Below are 16,975 nucleotides of genomic sequence, written 5' to 3'. Positions count from 1 at the left end.
TATTGCAGCAAGATACATTCATCTCAGTTGAGCAAACCACATGTCTAATGACAACATATAAGAAACAGTGTCCAGCACTGGTACTGGTTTTGAGGTAGCCTGAGCATGTGTCTGAAAATTGGGATGCTTCACCACATACCATGCTTAAGATTAAACCTTGATACATTAACATTTTATAAGATGCAACTTATTTGATCTACTTTTCTGAGCAACAGTATGTGGCCATGATGATCAGCTTGTTTTGTGTATCCTGTGTGTGTGTGTGCGTGCGTGTGTGTGTGTGTGTGTGTGTGAGAATAGCAGTGTTTCTACCCCATGACACTATTGACATTTGAGACCATGTCAGTCTCTGTTGTGAGGGCCTGTTCTATGCATTGCAGAATGTTTAGCACCATCCATGTCCTCTACCTAATAGATGCCAGTAGCACCCTCTCTTACCCAGTTGTGACAAACAAAAATATCTCCAGATATTGGCACATGCCTCCTGGGTGGCAAAATAGCCTCCATTTGGGAAGCTCTGATCTATGATAATTTCTCAAGAGTATGAATATATTCGTATGTATGTTTCTATAGATGTAAATATAGTGAGCAAACAGGCTACTGACAGCAAACATTCAGTATTGCTTTTGGCCTCCAGTCCCTCCACACTAAACCGGTCTGAGATGGTATGCCATAAAGTAAATGCTCAAAACTGCAAATATCAATTCTGTGACTTGTGAAATTGCCTACATGGAAATAAAACCCTTGATTAATAATACTGAATCAAAATCAGCTCTATGAAATCTATCTTTATTAACAGAGCACTGAGTAAACACATCCTTTTTTTTTTTTTTTGCGGTACACGGGCCTCTCACTGTTGTGGCCTCTCCCGTTGCGGAGCACAGGTTCCGGACGTGCAGGCTCAGCGGCCATGGCTCACGGGCCCAGCCGCTCCGCGGCATGTGGGATCTTCCCAGACCGGGGCAGGAACCCGTGTCCCCTGCATCGGCAGGTGGACTCTCAACCACTGCGCCACCAGGGAAGCCCAACACATCCTTTTTTTTAATCAACTAAAAGATATTCCTGTCAGTGCAGAGAGATTATTGTGTTTGGCCATGTGTAAGTCACCGTTTTTGAAGTGAAATTACAAGGCTGGCAAAGAAGCAATGGTACTTTTTAGAGTCCAACCAATGAGAATGATTAATGAAGCAAATAGCTAACTGAAAGTAATCCAGTTACGGTTTTCATAGTTTATCCTCCAAAAATTGATAGATTTTATTTTAACATCTTTATTGGAGTATAATTGCTTTACAGTGGTGTGTTAGTTTCTGCTTTATAACAAAGTGAATCAGCTATTCATATACATATGTCCCCATATCTCCTCCCTCTTGTGTCTCCCTCCCACCCTCCCTATCCCTCCCCTGTAGGTGGTCACAAAGCACTGAGCTGATCTTCCTGTGCTATGTGGCTGCTTCCCACTAGCTATCGGTTTTACATTTGGTAGTGTATATATGTCCATGCCACTCTCTCACTTTGTCCCAGCTTACCCTTCCCCCTCCCCGTGTTTAGATTTTACACAGACCAGAAAGTATAAATTTAAAAAACAACAAATAAAACTTCTGAGTCTGGAATTTTGGTATGGTAAGGTCTACTTTGCCCTGAGTGCCTCTGATATCCCTTTATTTAAATTAGGATTAATTACTCATAGATAAAGCATTATGACTGGCCATATTCACACATGCATGAAGGCATTAAGGTCTAAGAATGAGGCTGCACAATCAGTTACAGAGACTCGCTGCCTGGATTGGAAAAGAGAGTAATGTTCTTCCAAATTTCAGCATGGGATCCCTTACTGGTTATTATCCACAGTTCATTATGAATTATTATTTTTAAAATAACTCCTATAATTTTGTGTGAAAAGCTTAATTATTGTATCACAGTTTGATGTTAAAATAGTTTATAAAAAGAAACCATTTTAAATACACAAAATTATAACCCTTTTTGTTTATATATGTTGTTTTCATTTTTAATGTGCTGGTGACCTAAAAACGGGTGATTCCTCTCCATCTCAGAGAGGTTCTGCCAATGTTCTTCTCGTTGCTTATTGTGACATTAGTCTGCAAGGCATTGGAGTAAGAGGTAATTGAACTACCAAGTATAACATCTGAAGTTTCAGTAACAACCCTTTGGCATGAAAGGTGAGGACTGAAAGTGTTTTGCCAAGATTGTGAGGGATGGAATCCAGAATTCAGGACTGTCACCACCATATCACTTTCGGAGTCCAAAGAAATTAAAAAGGATTTAACAAAATAATTAAACCGAGCCCATGACTTGAGGAGCTTTTGTGTTTGGCAAAGGCACTTGAGAGCAGGATCTTCCTTAGCAACCGGTTAATCATGATCTCCTGGCTTGTTCATCAATATCCCCTTTACCCATTCAGATGCTTTTTTTTAATGTACATTTTGCAGATACATGGATCAATCAATCTGTCTAGAGTTTTGGTCTGCTTTACTTAAGTAAAGCCCATTTACCTGTAATATATTAAATAGTATATTTTTCAGCATTCTAAAATGTAAAACACATCAGGAATCAGCACTAATATTTTCTCAGATAAATCGCTGCACTGATTACCATGAAGTACATTGATGTCACTATCACTATGACAACATTATGGCAAGAACTAGTCACTCTAAGCTACCTAGTAAGAGGAATTGTCATCTATATTTCCGAATAAAATGCAACACATGGGCTTCCCTGGTGGCACAGTGGTTGGGAGTCTGCCTGCCAATGCAGGGGACATGCAGGGGAACCCTGGTCTGGGAAGATCCCACATGGCGTGGAGCAACTGGGCCCGTTCGCCACCACTACTGAGCCTGCACTCTAGAGCCCGTGAGCCACAGCTACTGAGCCCACATGCTGCAACTGCTGAAGCCTGTATGCCTAGAGCCTGTGCTCCGCAACAAGAGAAGCCACTGCAGTGAGAAGCCTGTGCATTGCAACGAAGAGTAGCCCCCGCTCACCACAAGTAAAGAAAGCCTGCGCACAGCAACAAAGACCCAACACAGCCAAAAATAAATAAATAAATAAAATTAAATTAAAAAAAAAAATGTAACACATATTAGGACCCCTACTTTCTTGCATAAATTAGTACCTTAATGATTAGGGAATGTTGAATCACAGTTGGATGAGGAAACCATTCACATTTATGTTTCTCTAAAGGTAAGATTTGAATATTTGAGGACTGTATCCTGTAACTTTTCAGTCGGTTAGAAAGGAAGCAATTCTTTTACCATTATAAGGAGCTATTTGAGGCAATAAATACCCTTCTCTTTACCTGCTTTTTTGTTTTGTTTGTTTTGCATTTAAGAAAGGACAGTGTTGTGATATCAACAAGTAGTCTAAATAAATAAGTGAGCTTTGAGATCTATATGAAGGTTTTTATGTGAAGTAGTATTTGAATCAGTCTTTTAGGATATTGCACATATACTTTTAGGATATTGCTTAATTTTTAATTTTCAGCTGCTTATGATAGAAATGAGTCACCCTCTTGTACTGTTCCATTTTTAATTAAGCAAGGATTCAAAATCTTTTTTTCATTGTTAACTTTAAAAATAACTTGACTCTCAAGTGTTCTCTGTTCCCCTCCCACTAAGGATGTCCTATAGAAAATATATAAAGGTGTACCAGAGCCTTCGGAAGAAAATATTAGTCATCACTAACTCCAATCATCTAGAAATGTACTGCTGCCAATATTTTTAGATTATTTATGCTCAATTTTGTACTTTAGTTTGTACAGTAGAGTGTTAGCATTCTGACATTTGTTGTGTAGAGAACTGTATCACCACACGATATGACATGCAACAGTTGACAAATGGCAATTTTCCCAGTGATGTTTGCCTTTTTTATTTGATCTGATCCAAATAGAAACTCTGTAGAGGAATTCCTTCCTTGTAAGATATGGTTGATTATACAAAGAAAAACAAAGGTATAACCTATCTTGATTTTAAAAGTCTACTTTTCATATTCAGCCATTAGAGAATATGACAGGCAGGTAAGTGATAGGAGCTGTAATCATGGAGATGGACACTGTGTTACCTTAATTACAAAATTCTTAATGAACATTATCGAAACACTGTTTCTTTTATTGTAAATTTATGTTGTATCGTTAGGTGCTAGAAATGCTGAAAGAAAAACAAACATTCTCGGCAAAGGGTGTGCTATTCTGAGTATATTATTTGATGCAAAAACTCAAGTATGTTTTTTGTATTACTCAACTATCTATCTGGAACAATTGGGAAAAATAATTGCAAAAATTTGAACATGGATAATATTTATCTATAAACAGCCTGAAGTTTCTCTGAGAAGTGATATGATTAATTCAACATTCAATATATATATATATTTGTGTGTGTAAATCTCTGTATTAGATCACAAATGTACATAATCTGATTATAACATTTCCCCCCAGTTATACTATTTTTAGTAGAAAACTAAACAACTTTTGTTTTCTAAATTCTACTTATATAGCTGTATTATACACCATCTAGACAAAGAAGAAAATAAATATCATTTCAATAGAAGACATTTTAAATATGCTTCAATTAGCATTTAAATAAATTAAACATAGATAAGCATAGATACAGAGAAGAAAAAGAATCAGAGTCTATTGGATATGCAAAAGCTTCAAGAGGAGAGAATTTCAGAGTTGTATTTTTAGTGAAAAAAAAGTCAAATTGATTGCTTTAAGAGATTTGTTTCCATGAGTCATAATTTCCTTGCAAATTATGGTTTCTATTTTAAAGTAAGCCTTTAGCAGAGCATATTGTATATCACTAAAAAATCTGTTCAATACATTCATCTAACCTATTTTTATCATATAATAACACAAGCATTAGATTTCCTATATCCTATATAAAGTTAACCTAATTTCTACAGTCTTCCCCGCACACACATACAGAAACATACACTTACATGCTTTTGTGTTTATTCTTCTCTGTAATCCAAGTGATATATTTTACAATAATTTTATTTTTATGTCTCTCCTTAGAAATTCTTATAGACGTAAACAAACTTAAAACTCAGTACCCTGAGAACAGTTTTTTTATTTGAAGATTTAAGCAACAGTAGATTTTTTGGTAATCTCTGAGAAAGCTAGGGCATCAAAATCATAAAGCAGTTCAAATCTTAAGAAATATATAGTTCAGATCTCATAGGATATTAGTCCTATATTTTATTAATCATTTTAATGTGATGATTACTCCCTCACCTAGTGTTTTAAATTTATTTAAGTTCTGTGATTTTGTAGCAAGTCAGAAATAGAAGGCAGCAAAGTACTGTCTTCTTTTTTCTTTCTTTAGGCTTTAAAAAGCAAGTGTTTTAGTTAATTGTTCTGGAAATAAATAAAATCTGCTTATACATTTAGGGCAAAAGGACAGCAAAATCTTTGTTATACACGGACTCTGATTTATTACATTTTGCCTGCTTAAGCTACATCAAATAGCTTTTATAGTACACAAGGAATCCTAACGTTTAAAAAAATATTAAATTTAAAATGGAAACTTTTTTCTAGTATGTATGTTAGAGTATATATCAAGCCTTAGTTTATTTGCAGTGCATGGTAAAAGTGGCATTTGTGACTAGAATGACAAGCATTCCAGACACTGATTTTTGTCACATCCAGTTCCTAAGGCAAAGTAGTCTGTCATTATTTTACTAAGGCAATATCATCTTGATTTACCTTAAAGTTACATTCAGTGTTCTTTTACAAGCAGGTTTGGGCATGACTGTGACTTAAAGAAAAAATAAAAGGCCTTCATGAATCCAGGAATGTTTCCACATGCAGTATTGCATTTCATAAGCTTAATGTTAATATGCTTAATTATTTTTCCTTTCTTTTTTCTTGAATAAACCTAATTGTTTTCACAAGTGTTTGTTTTAAATTCAGTTCTTTTTTATAGATTTTTTTTTTTTTTTAATAAATTTATTTATTTATTTATTTTTGGCTGCGTTGGGTCTTCGTTGCTGTGTGCAGGCTTTCTCTACTTGTGGTGAGCTGGGGCTACTCTTTGTTGCAGTGTGCGGGCTTATCATTGCTGTGGCTTCTTTTGTTGCGGAGCACGGGCTCTAGGCACATGGGCTTCAGTAGTTGTAGCATGTGGGCTCAGTAGTTGTGGCTCGCGGGCTCTAGAGCGCAGGCTCAATAGCTGTGGCACACAGGCTTAGTTGCTCTGCAGCATGTGGTATTTTTCCGGACCAGGGCTTGAACCCGTGACCCCTGCATCGGCAGGTGGATTCTTAACCACTGCGCCACCAGGGAAGCCCTAAATTCAGTTGATTCTGTCTTGTAGTTAGGAAATGGAAAATTGACTAGATATTTTTGCTCACCTACAAATTTTAAACCAAATAACCATTTAAAAAGTACTATATTTAGTGTCCACAAAGCAGATATCTTGTGGCCAGAATTTTCTGCCAGGAATACACCATAAGTCTTTTGTTAGTATTGTGAGGAAGTAAGAAAGGACGTAGGAAATTTTATTTTCTGCAATATAAATGAGATTTTTTTCCTCTACGATCTCAGAGCTCAGTAAACATAGGGACACCTTAAAATATATTTATTTATGATATTTATTTCATGAGCCCAGGCACTTTCCGGCCTCTGAAGTACACAGGCCTTATTTATTGCTATATCACCATCTGTCAGAAAATATTTTGAGTTGAACAGAAACAGCAAAAGAACAATCCAACTTGCAGATGTTGTTCAACTGAGAAATTAATTCCAACGACTGAAATTGTCATTTAGGGAGCATGGGTTTATTTGTTTTTTTCATTTTGATACAAATAGTTTACATGATCTGACTCCTTGGGATAAGGAAAGAAAATGCTAATTATTTTTCATTTAGATTTGCATTTGAAATTGCACTTTAGGGCTTTACACAAAAATGTTTCAAGAGCCCTGTGACACCTCCTGTTGCCCTGTGTTCTCTGTTAGCCTACTATAAACAGCTGATCTGCACTCCAGAGAGAGATCTATAAATACTCTCCGTGGCAGGAGGAGTTCAGGGCCATCTTTTGGAAGAGAGTCTAGGAATAATACACAGTGTGTTCTCAACAAAATTTGTTTCCCTGTTGAAACAAGAATAGCCCTTCCAGGGGAAAAGTCACAAAAAGGCAACTTTGGGGAATGGACAGGAAATTCTGAGGGGCAGTTTTATCTGCATTCTCTTTGAGATTGATGGGTGGGCATTTTGAGAATGATTTCTGTCCTATTTGTCTTTTTCTCCTCCAAATCATTCATTCATTCATTTCCTTTTTCCTTTGTAGCGTTCATTTTTTAATTTATTCATTCAACTAACATTTATTAAGCAATTCAGCATTATAAGCCACTTTTTAATTTTATTTAACAAATTTGTTCTAACTACAAGACTTTACATTTTCCTATTACTATATTTTATTTCTTCAAAGCATTCGTCACGGCTTGATACCATCCAAACAAATGTTGCTACGTTGTCTGTTTCCCTCTCACAAATTGTACTTTGTCAGAAAAAGAAATTCTCTGTGTTGTTCAGTGCTGAAGTTCCCAGATCTGGGGGGCATCTAGTGATAGTAGTGTTGATAGTAAATGATAGTAATAATAATAATTATTATTAATAGCAGCTACCTTTTGCTAAAATTTTTTAATGTTCAGAAATGAATGAATGAAGTCATACTAGAGGAATCACTGGCATTAATTAGGTCCAAATCATGTTAATGCACTTAATGACCAATTGATCCCATAAATTTTCACTTTCAAATAACCCAGAGTTTCCTATAGGCAGAGGGTTTCTGCAGTCACTCCTTTTTACCATTCCTCCAGCATATTTGTATTCAACAGGAATTAGAATTACTTTTTTTGTGTGAGATCTTAACAGTGTATTAAATGAATGATCACTTGAGGCTGGGGCCCTAATTGTCTTTACATTGTATATGATTCAAGAATCCTTAAAGAGGACTGATGGTAACACCAAGAGCCTACCCTTGCTTTGATTCCGGCATCATCTGTTCCTTGCACAGTTGTTGTTATCAGAGTTTTTGTTAATTCTTTTACAAATGGCAGAATGCAGGACAGGACAGTGAAAGTTCAGGTGAGGAATGAACAATCAAAATAATTTTGACACATGGAAAACAAGTCAAAATAAAGAGCTAGTGTTTTACAAAAATTAATGGAAATTCTTGTATTTAAGTTAAAAAAATAGTTGACAATACATAATAAGAAAATGCCCAGAATAATGGTATTATTGTGAGAACAAAATACATCACATTCTTTGAATGATGAAAATGTATGGTGAATATGCTAAAAGCATGAAATTTTATGTTCTTTGATAAAAATGTATGCTCAAATAAAGGATACCATACATTGCAATTATAAGATGGATACTAAAAATTTACTTCAATTTCAGCAGGGTCAATTTAATTTAGTCCATGCTTTCCCAAAGAAAGGGGCCTGACTCTCACCACAAAGAAATCTTTGGGTAAAGAATAAATAACTGTCTCTCAGTCAGGTTATAGGTAGAATTCAGGCAATGGATAGTAGAAAGGAGTGGATGATACTCAAGTCACTTCCACGTCTGAGATTTGATTATTGGCTAAATAATTCAAGACTAAAAACCAAAAAAAAAACCCAAATAGTAACAACAACAAAAACCCCTGAAGGTAAATGGGAAAAGACAGAATCTTTTATTTCCAGCCATCAAAGGTAGAGGATATATTAGTTTTTTTAATCAAAAGAGCTCTCTTGAGAACCTATGATTTTAGTTTCATCTTCTATATTAAAAAGAGCTACGTGTAAAAAAAAAAAAAAAAAAAAAGAGCTACGAATGGGTAATTATCACAGATATTTTACTTCTCACTGTGAAAAGAGCACTATTACATGTAGCTTGAATCAGTTAGCCACACATACAAACACAATAAGTCAAAGATCTTTCAAATAAAATTTTCTGAAGCCTCAAGTTAGGAGCTCATTTTTTTTTACTTGTTCACATTCTAATTGTTGCTTATCATCTAAGAGCAGGCTTGTTATATTGTGTTTCTTGACCATGATAAGAGTAAGTCAACGGAAGCTTGTTTTTATTATCTTTTTGTTTTTTGTTGTTTTTTGTTTTTATTATCTTAATATGTATTTCAGTATCTGGTGGGGGAAAATGGAAGGGAGAAAAGAGATCAAACTTGTCTGAGATAAAAAGATATGAGAATAATAGAAACATTTGTGAATTCTCTGCTGTCAGTACCATTAAGCAGAAGGTGGGCACAGATATTTCAGTTCTGAATTTCTCTAATATGTGGGATATGGCTGAGCGGGGTGCCACACTTTCCTCTCCATGCCTTTGTCAGAAAGAAGAATATTCCATTCACAGATCCCCAGCAACTATTAGAGTACGTTCCTACCTTGGACTAACCTTACACCTGTCTGTCTGTCTGTCTGTCTTTCTCCCTCTCAGTTTCTCAAATACCTTTTGCTCTAATTATTTTTCTGGCTAATATTCTCCAGTGGAATTCATTAGTTTTATATACTTCACTGATTTTTACATTTTAAACAAGATGGTTCACCAGCAAAGATAATTCAAGTCTTTTTAAGCTCTACAGTTACATTTTGCCCCCAAATCCTCTGAAATTGTCAAATAATTTTTATAGTAGTTTTTAAAAATTATGAAAAACATCCACCTTAAATGAGTCCGATCACATTTTCTAAAGTTAGAAAGCACTTCTTGTTTAGGGTGTGATGTGGGTAAAAATAGTTTGTATACATTCTGTGGGAGTTTTTCAATCCTCTTAGATTTTTCCCTAGCATATTTAGAGTAAATTTTTCATTTAAAATTGTCTCCATCTTTCATGTAAAAAAAAAAATTCTGTAGATAACCAGCTGAAGTTTCTGTCTAAAACTTAAAGTTAGTATTCATTCAGTAGTTCAACTGAACCAATAACTACTATGAGGCATATCACTAAAATTCATTCATTTCAGATAACTGGCTCCTGCAAAAATTTGCATTATGTGTAGAATGAATGAAATGTGTCAGAATCTGTTGTAAAAAGTACAATTTATGCATATTATGTCCTTAAGATGAAATTCTAAAGGGCTTTAGCTATTAAGAATCTTTTATCATTTTATTTTTATATAATGTTCTGTAACATAGATTTTATATGGTATATTTTAACAAAATTGTGTTAGCAATCAAACGGAAGTATTTCCTTCTCTAATTCTCAGTTATTTGTCTTTACAACATCCCTGTACTTGAGGTGACCAAGAAAGAAAATTAAAAATTAATTAGACTGCCTGAGGTTATCGTGGAATGGGGTCAAGGAAAAAAATCCAGCTCGATCTCTCATCTGGTCATTCTCTTCTAATAGAAGTAGCACAAACTCAGGGAGTATGCGACATTGATTGAACATCCTCTTAAAAACTTCTACCATTGCTGTTTAATTAGGATTTTTCCTTGAACAAGCAAAATGATGCCAAGCCATTCTGATATCACCAGCATGAATCACTGAAAAGTTATTTAGCAAAATTTTGCTATGCCTTTAGTACTGTGCTATGTGAAATATAAAAAAGCCTTTTAAGACAGTCCTTCCATCAAGGTGCTGTGTCTAACAAGGGAGATAAATTTAAAAGCTAAATTGTATCTTGCTCCTTCACTCCTAGGAAATAAGAGAAGGAAATGATTAGCATGGGCTGTTACAGTAAATCACCGTGGAAGAAAAAACCTCGAGCCAGGCCTTGAGAATTTGGGAGGATATAGTTGTGTTGATAGAAGAATGAAAGGCATGTCAGGATGGGATAAAATACAATTAAATGTATGGAGTCAGGAAGAAAATAGAGCATTTAAGCGGGAGAAGGGAGTGGCTGTTTTCGAGTGTGGCTGCGGAGTGTGAGTTGGAAACGGTTTTTAATATATGGGAGTGCTGCCAAATCGTGGAGAGCATTGAGAAGTCAAATACATGACTTTAGAACTGATCAGAAGGTTTTCTCATAATGTTTTCTATTCTTTTGATGCTAGGCCTATAATAATTTAATGACATGGATAGTGGTGTTAATATATGTTACTATCACTCAGTTCTATTTTCTTTTTCTGTGTTTTGAATCAAATTATATATTTACTTATGACAACTAGGTGGTATGTATATGTGATGAATACAAACCATCACTAAACCACAACTAAGAGACAAGTGTTTCGGTTTTGTTTTGTTTGTTTGAGTTAAGGTCTGTTCTAAAGTGTTTTTCTTAGAAATCATGCTGTAAACGATGCTCAGGTTTCTATCATTAGTCTTCAATCTTGGGTGTCACTGATTTGGTTAAAGAAATTATACCTCTTGCCCCAGATCTCATTTAATGGCCAACAGTTAGTTACTCATGAATCTTTTCTACATACTCTTGCCAGCAAGATCTCTTTAAAATTAAAAAAAAAATTTTCACTGCCCCTAGCTCACCCAACTCCTGTTTAAAATTTTTTAATTATGTTGGAATAAATCCCAATATTCTTTTCATAACCTATAAGATCTTTCTTTTTCTGGCTTTGGCTATCCATGTAACTCTATCTATTAAGCTTACTCATGTGCTTCTTTCTCCATTTATCTGAAATAGTTACAATTATTCAAAGTGCTGTGTTATTCTGTGACTCTATGCCTTAGCACTTTATGTTCTTATTTATAAAATTCAACTGTTAAACACATCAATTCTTCCAAATGTTCATCAGGCATCATCTCAATGTAGAATCTCTCCTTACTCCCAAATTTCTACCCTTTTTTCCTAAAGATAATCAAGTTTACTAATGTAAAGTTTTACATATAAATTTCTTGTAGCAAATATCATATATATTTTCATTATTTTATTTTTACATTTTTTCTTCCTTTGTATTATATACTACCTCAGGGAAATGTCTATACTATATTTATCCACATATTTCCAGTGCTTAATGCAGTGTCTGCAGTATGGTAGATTGTTATTAATATTGGTTGAATTAGAATAAATCTTCCACCTACTGAAAGGAAGAATAAAAAATTTTTGATACATGTTAGCTGTGGAATGGGTATAGAGCACGTGTTAACACCAGGAGCTCTAGAGCATGCTTATTTGCCAATCAAATCTTGCTCCATCACTCCGTAGCGTATCAAACAGTTGTCAAACAATTGCCTTTGGATTTTCGTAAGGTAACTGATTCTCAACGACAAATATACCACCCACCCCCAATCCAATGTGAATTTATGAAAAAAGCAAGTAGGCCAAGAGAGGCAAAGATGAGCAATGGAGAGAGAGAGAGACAGAAAGAGGGGCAGAGAGCACAACTGGTTCACAAGTTCTTGGTTCTGGAGGCTGTAGTCCACATCTGACCTAAGATCATTTTACCTGCATTTCTATCACTTGAAACCAATAGAATCCTAAATAATAAAATAGAGTATACATCAGCATCTGTGAGATTTTGTATATTTGTTGAAAATAAGATGGAAAATGAAAACCACCACTTGAAATAATTGTAGGAGCATTTATTAGCCTTGCTATTAGTACTGTCTTATTTTGTATGTATACACACACACACACACACACACACACACACACACACACCCCTACATGCACACCTACACCTACATCTACTTACAAGGAATTCCATAAACATTAATGTGTTCTAAAGAGACACAGGGAGATGTTTCATTATATTTTGAGTGAGTTACATCAAAATCTGGATTTGCTAGGATCATGATGAAAAGCTTGTGCTTTTTAATGTAAACATGTACTCTCTACCCCAGAATAAATCATTTTATTCAAAACATAAAATGTTAAAGTAATTTTGATCTTTGAAAAAAGCAATGCTGTGCTTTTGCTGTTGTTGCTGCTGTTGTTTTAAGGTAAAATAGGATGTCCTCTACACTTCTGCAGCTGAAGTGCAGAATGACATTGAAAACAGCTCTTTTCGAACTGGAAAGTACCATATTCATTTCTGAAATTGTAGAAATAGGGGAAATTATAATATGGATGTATAATTTATTTCTCATGTTTGAGGGTCTGAAGTTCCTCATAAAAATATGTAAACCATTACACACTTAATATAATAAACCAAATTGATGATTATCGATGATTATAGACTTTGTCACACACTATTCATATTGACAAGTATATTTTTACAATTCTAGACAAATGGTTGTACGTTTGGTGAGACTGTGATTATAAAGGACTCATAAATATATCATCCCACATGATATCAAGGCTAGAGCAGGAGTGTTTTTACCCAGTGGATAAATGTCATAATTCAGTAGCCTGCACTAATGTGTTTTCATGTTATGCAATTTGGATCCTCTGAGAAGTAGATGCTGAGGATCTACTCAGAAGGGCTACAGAGGTTTATTGTGGAGTAACACCTGTAAAATAAAGAGGGGGAGAAGAAGCAGGATTCTGCAGGAGAAACTTCCAGGCCAGATTTTGGATTTATTAAATTTTGCCAATCCAACAGAGAGGTCTGAATGAAAGGTTGCCTGTTAGAAGAGTCCTTTGTTAAGCAGAAGTGACACAACCTTTGTACCACAGTTTACTCAACTATCCGCTGCATCCAAAGAGTGGCCTTGGCTCAAAATTTGTGGTGAATGAGAAAGACTTCACAAGTGGAAGCTGTCATCTGAACCACACTCTGCAGAGCTGGACAGGGAGTCTATCCTTGCATCATCATGGCACATCTCCGTGACTGCCACATTGGAGATATATAGGTTAATAAGAAAGGTATATTTTCATCAAGTTAGTGAGTACAACTCTTTGAGAGACAGGACCATTGCCTAGAATTCCAAATGGTGTGTTTTTAAATTAGAAAGGTTTTGCTTACTGAACTACAGCAGGAAGTGCTTGAGTGGAAAATGGAAGGAGAGATATGGAAATAAAGTCAATATGCTGTTCAATAAAACTTTATTATGTAAAAAACAAGCAGTTGGGACTTCCCTGGTGGTCCACTGGTTAAGAATCTGCCTTCCAATGCAGGGGACGTGGGTTCGATCCCTGGTTGGGGAACTAAGATCTCACATGCCGCAACTACTGAGCCCGTGAGCTCTAGATCCTGTGTGCCACAACTAGAGAGCCCGTGTGCTGCAACTACTGAGCCCGTGCACTCTGGAGCCTGTGCACCACAACTAGAGAGAAGCCCGTGAGCCGCAACGAAGATCCCACGTGCCGCAACTAAGACCCGACACAACGAAACAAATAAATATTTAAAATAGAAAACAAATACAAACAAGCAGTTAACCTGCATGCACAGTAATCTACAAAACAAGTGAAACACAAGCCATTTTCAAAATAGGATAAAAATTCAAGAATAAAAGGAAAGACAAAACGAATATAAGTAGAGTTATGCCAAAGAAAAATGCAATAAAGAAAGAACCTAAAAAAATAATTTCTAAACTGGAACACACATTAAATAAACCATACAACCCCTAAAATAACTATCACTTCCAAGAATGGGATTGTCAGGTGTGAAAGTGAGTGTGTGGAATTAAAACATATAATAAATCTTTAAGTTGGGATGTCGTGTTGTCTTGCCCTGAGCCCTTCTGCCTGAGATCCTGGGTAATGAAAAATTTATCAATGCCTTATATTTGATTTGATTTGACAGCAAAAGAAGTATTTGTTATTATAACTTTCAAAATCTGGGTAGAGAAGATAAGTGGATTCACAGTACTAAGCACACAGTATTCACATCAACTTTAGAATGAATAAAAAGACAATGCTATGTGACAGTGACAATAATATCACACTAGTCAGTATCAATTGAAGTTTTGGAGGAAAATCACAATTGTCATTGTCATTTTCACTCCTTGGCTAGATTTGCTCTATTAAATTAAGTAATATTTATAGATTAAATTTTCTCAAATTACAATATAAACAAGTTTATATTTGCATTCTTTTCTACTTGCAGTGATAAAATCTAACTTTGGAGCTTTTCATTTCTTTTGACAGCAAGGATTGTGGAAGAATAGACCTAAAATGTTTAAATTACTGAGATTTCCAGTGACCTCTTTCAGGTGGGCATGTTGGAGCAGTTACTTAGTCAGCTAGCACCACAATGTGTAATTTAGTAACAAAAATGGTTACTAGGTTACAAATGAGTTATGTTGTCCTTAATGGATTGTAGGGCTGTGAATACCCAAATTAGTTTCCTCCCCCAAATTTAAAAATATTATTCAGGAAACTGGATCATGATGGCAGATTGAGTGAATAAAGGCATATAACTCTCATTTTCTTAAAATATCCCAAAAGGATGAAAAACATATTTTTTAAAAAATCTCTCTACTACACTGGCAAACAAGAGAGTCATGACCCAGGTGTAAAATCATTCTGTCAGAATCAGCAGTTTTCATATAAACCAGCTATAGGCAATTAGATAATGTAACTGAAAAAAAACAAACTATAAAATACCTAGAAATAGACCTGTCAGTAAAGATGCGCGGATTTTATGACGAAATTTACAGTATTTGACTAAATTATATAAAAGATCTGAGCAAGTGGAAACGTATTCACTATTCCTAAATGTGAAGACACATTTGTAAAGATGTCAGGTTTCATCCAGCTTCCCTTCCTGTTGATCTATAACTCAGTGGAATCCCAAACAAAATAACCAAAAAAATACTGAATCAACATCAGTGATTTTTCCCCAAAAAGAAATTAATCCCAGAAACAATGTCCACATTGAAACTTTGGCATTATGTAGTTAGGTTCTTTCTTGGCTTTTGATGTAAGAATAAAGATTATTTATTGAGATATGAACTGGGACATTTCCTTATGCCTAGAATTTTAGCCCACCTAAATGTTCCTTCTCAAGAGAAGCTCCTTGTTAAGGATGAGGAGACCACGGTACAATATGCGGCAACAACATCCAGCTGTGCGCCCAGCAGGTGGCAGGAATCATCATGAAAAGAGCTCTATTCACATATGAGGAGATGGATGATAAAAATTGTCTAAGGATGTGCACGGTACTCATGTGGAGATGATCTACAAAGAGGCTGGAGTTGAAAACCCTGAAGTAATGAAAATGCAGGTTACTTTAAGAAAATGGAAATGGCATCTTTGGGACATTTGGTCATAAAACCAGTCATTAAAGAAGAAAATCAGGTAGTTTTGGCTTAAAATAGTGAAACAAATTTCCTGAGGGTTTGACTTTCCCTCCCTCTCTCTGTCTCTCTCCACACCCCCCCTCCACCTTCCCCCTCTCTCTCTTTGCTATTTTAGTAACATCTTCTGGAAGGGGTGTGCATGTGTGTAGAGGTATTGGTGGAGAGGGGTGTTAATGTAATTAAACAGGAAGGCCATTAGACTGAGGTGGCTCTAATGCCTCGGTAGCCTATGTAAGCAAACCAAAATCTAAGTCAGAGTCAATGCAGTCAGCTCTGAGGAGATGAAACCCAAGAACAACCCCTCACAAATAGCCAACTAGGCTTTCCCATTTAAGGCAGCTGTCTAAGATTTAGCCATTCAATGTCCTTGCTTCCCTTCCTCATCTTCTCTCTAAAAAGGTCTCCCCTGATTCCTCTCGGTAGAGCACTCTTAACTACATTGGGTTTCATGCTGCTCAGTTCAAACTGATGTATGCTCACATAAACTCTTGAAAATTTAAATGTGCTCAGCTTATCTTTTAACAGGGGGTGCTTAACAATTTAGGAGACCACTCAATTCCTTTTTGCATGTTCACCATCTGCCATCGACTTTGTCTAAAACTAAACTACCATGTCTCATGTAAGGGTCCCTCACGAAGAGCCCATCCTCGTGAGATCACAGGTACCTCCTGGAGACCTTCTTAGTTACATCGTGGAGAACTTTGCAGATGGAAGGGAAACTAATGCCTATCACAGCAGTTGGGGATGCTGATGGGTACAGTGATATGGGTGCCAGGGTTGACTGGATGTTGACTTAATTCTTACCAAAATTGTTTGAATAATATAAGAACGATTTAGAAGTTGTATAAGGGTTTCAAAACAGTGCATTTAAATTGTACGTGTA

This window comes from Aethalodelphis obliquidens, unplaced genomic scaffold, assembly GCF_003676395.1.
Source record: "Aethalodelphis obliquidens isolate GAN/ISIS:26980383/991018 unplaced genomic scaffold, ASM367639v1 scaffold5, whole genome shotgun sequence".
Taxonomy (NCBI): domain Eukaryota; kingdom Metazoa; phylum Chordata; class Mammalia; order Artiodactyla; family Delphinidae; genus Aethalodelphis; species Aethalodelphis obliquidens.
The sequence above is the reverse complement of the archived record's forward strand: the minus strand, read 5'-3'. Positions refer to the sequence as shown.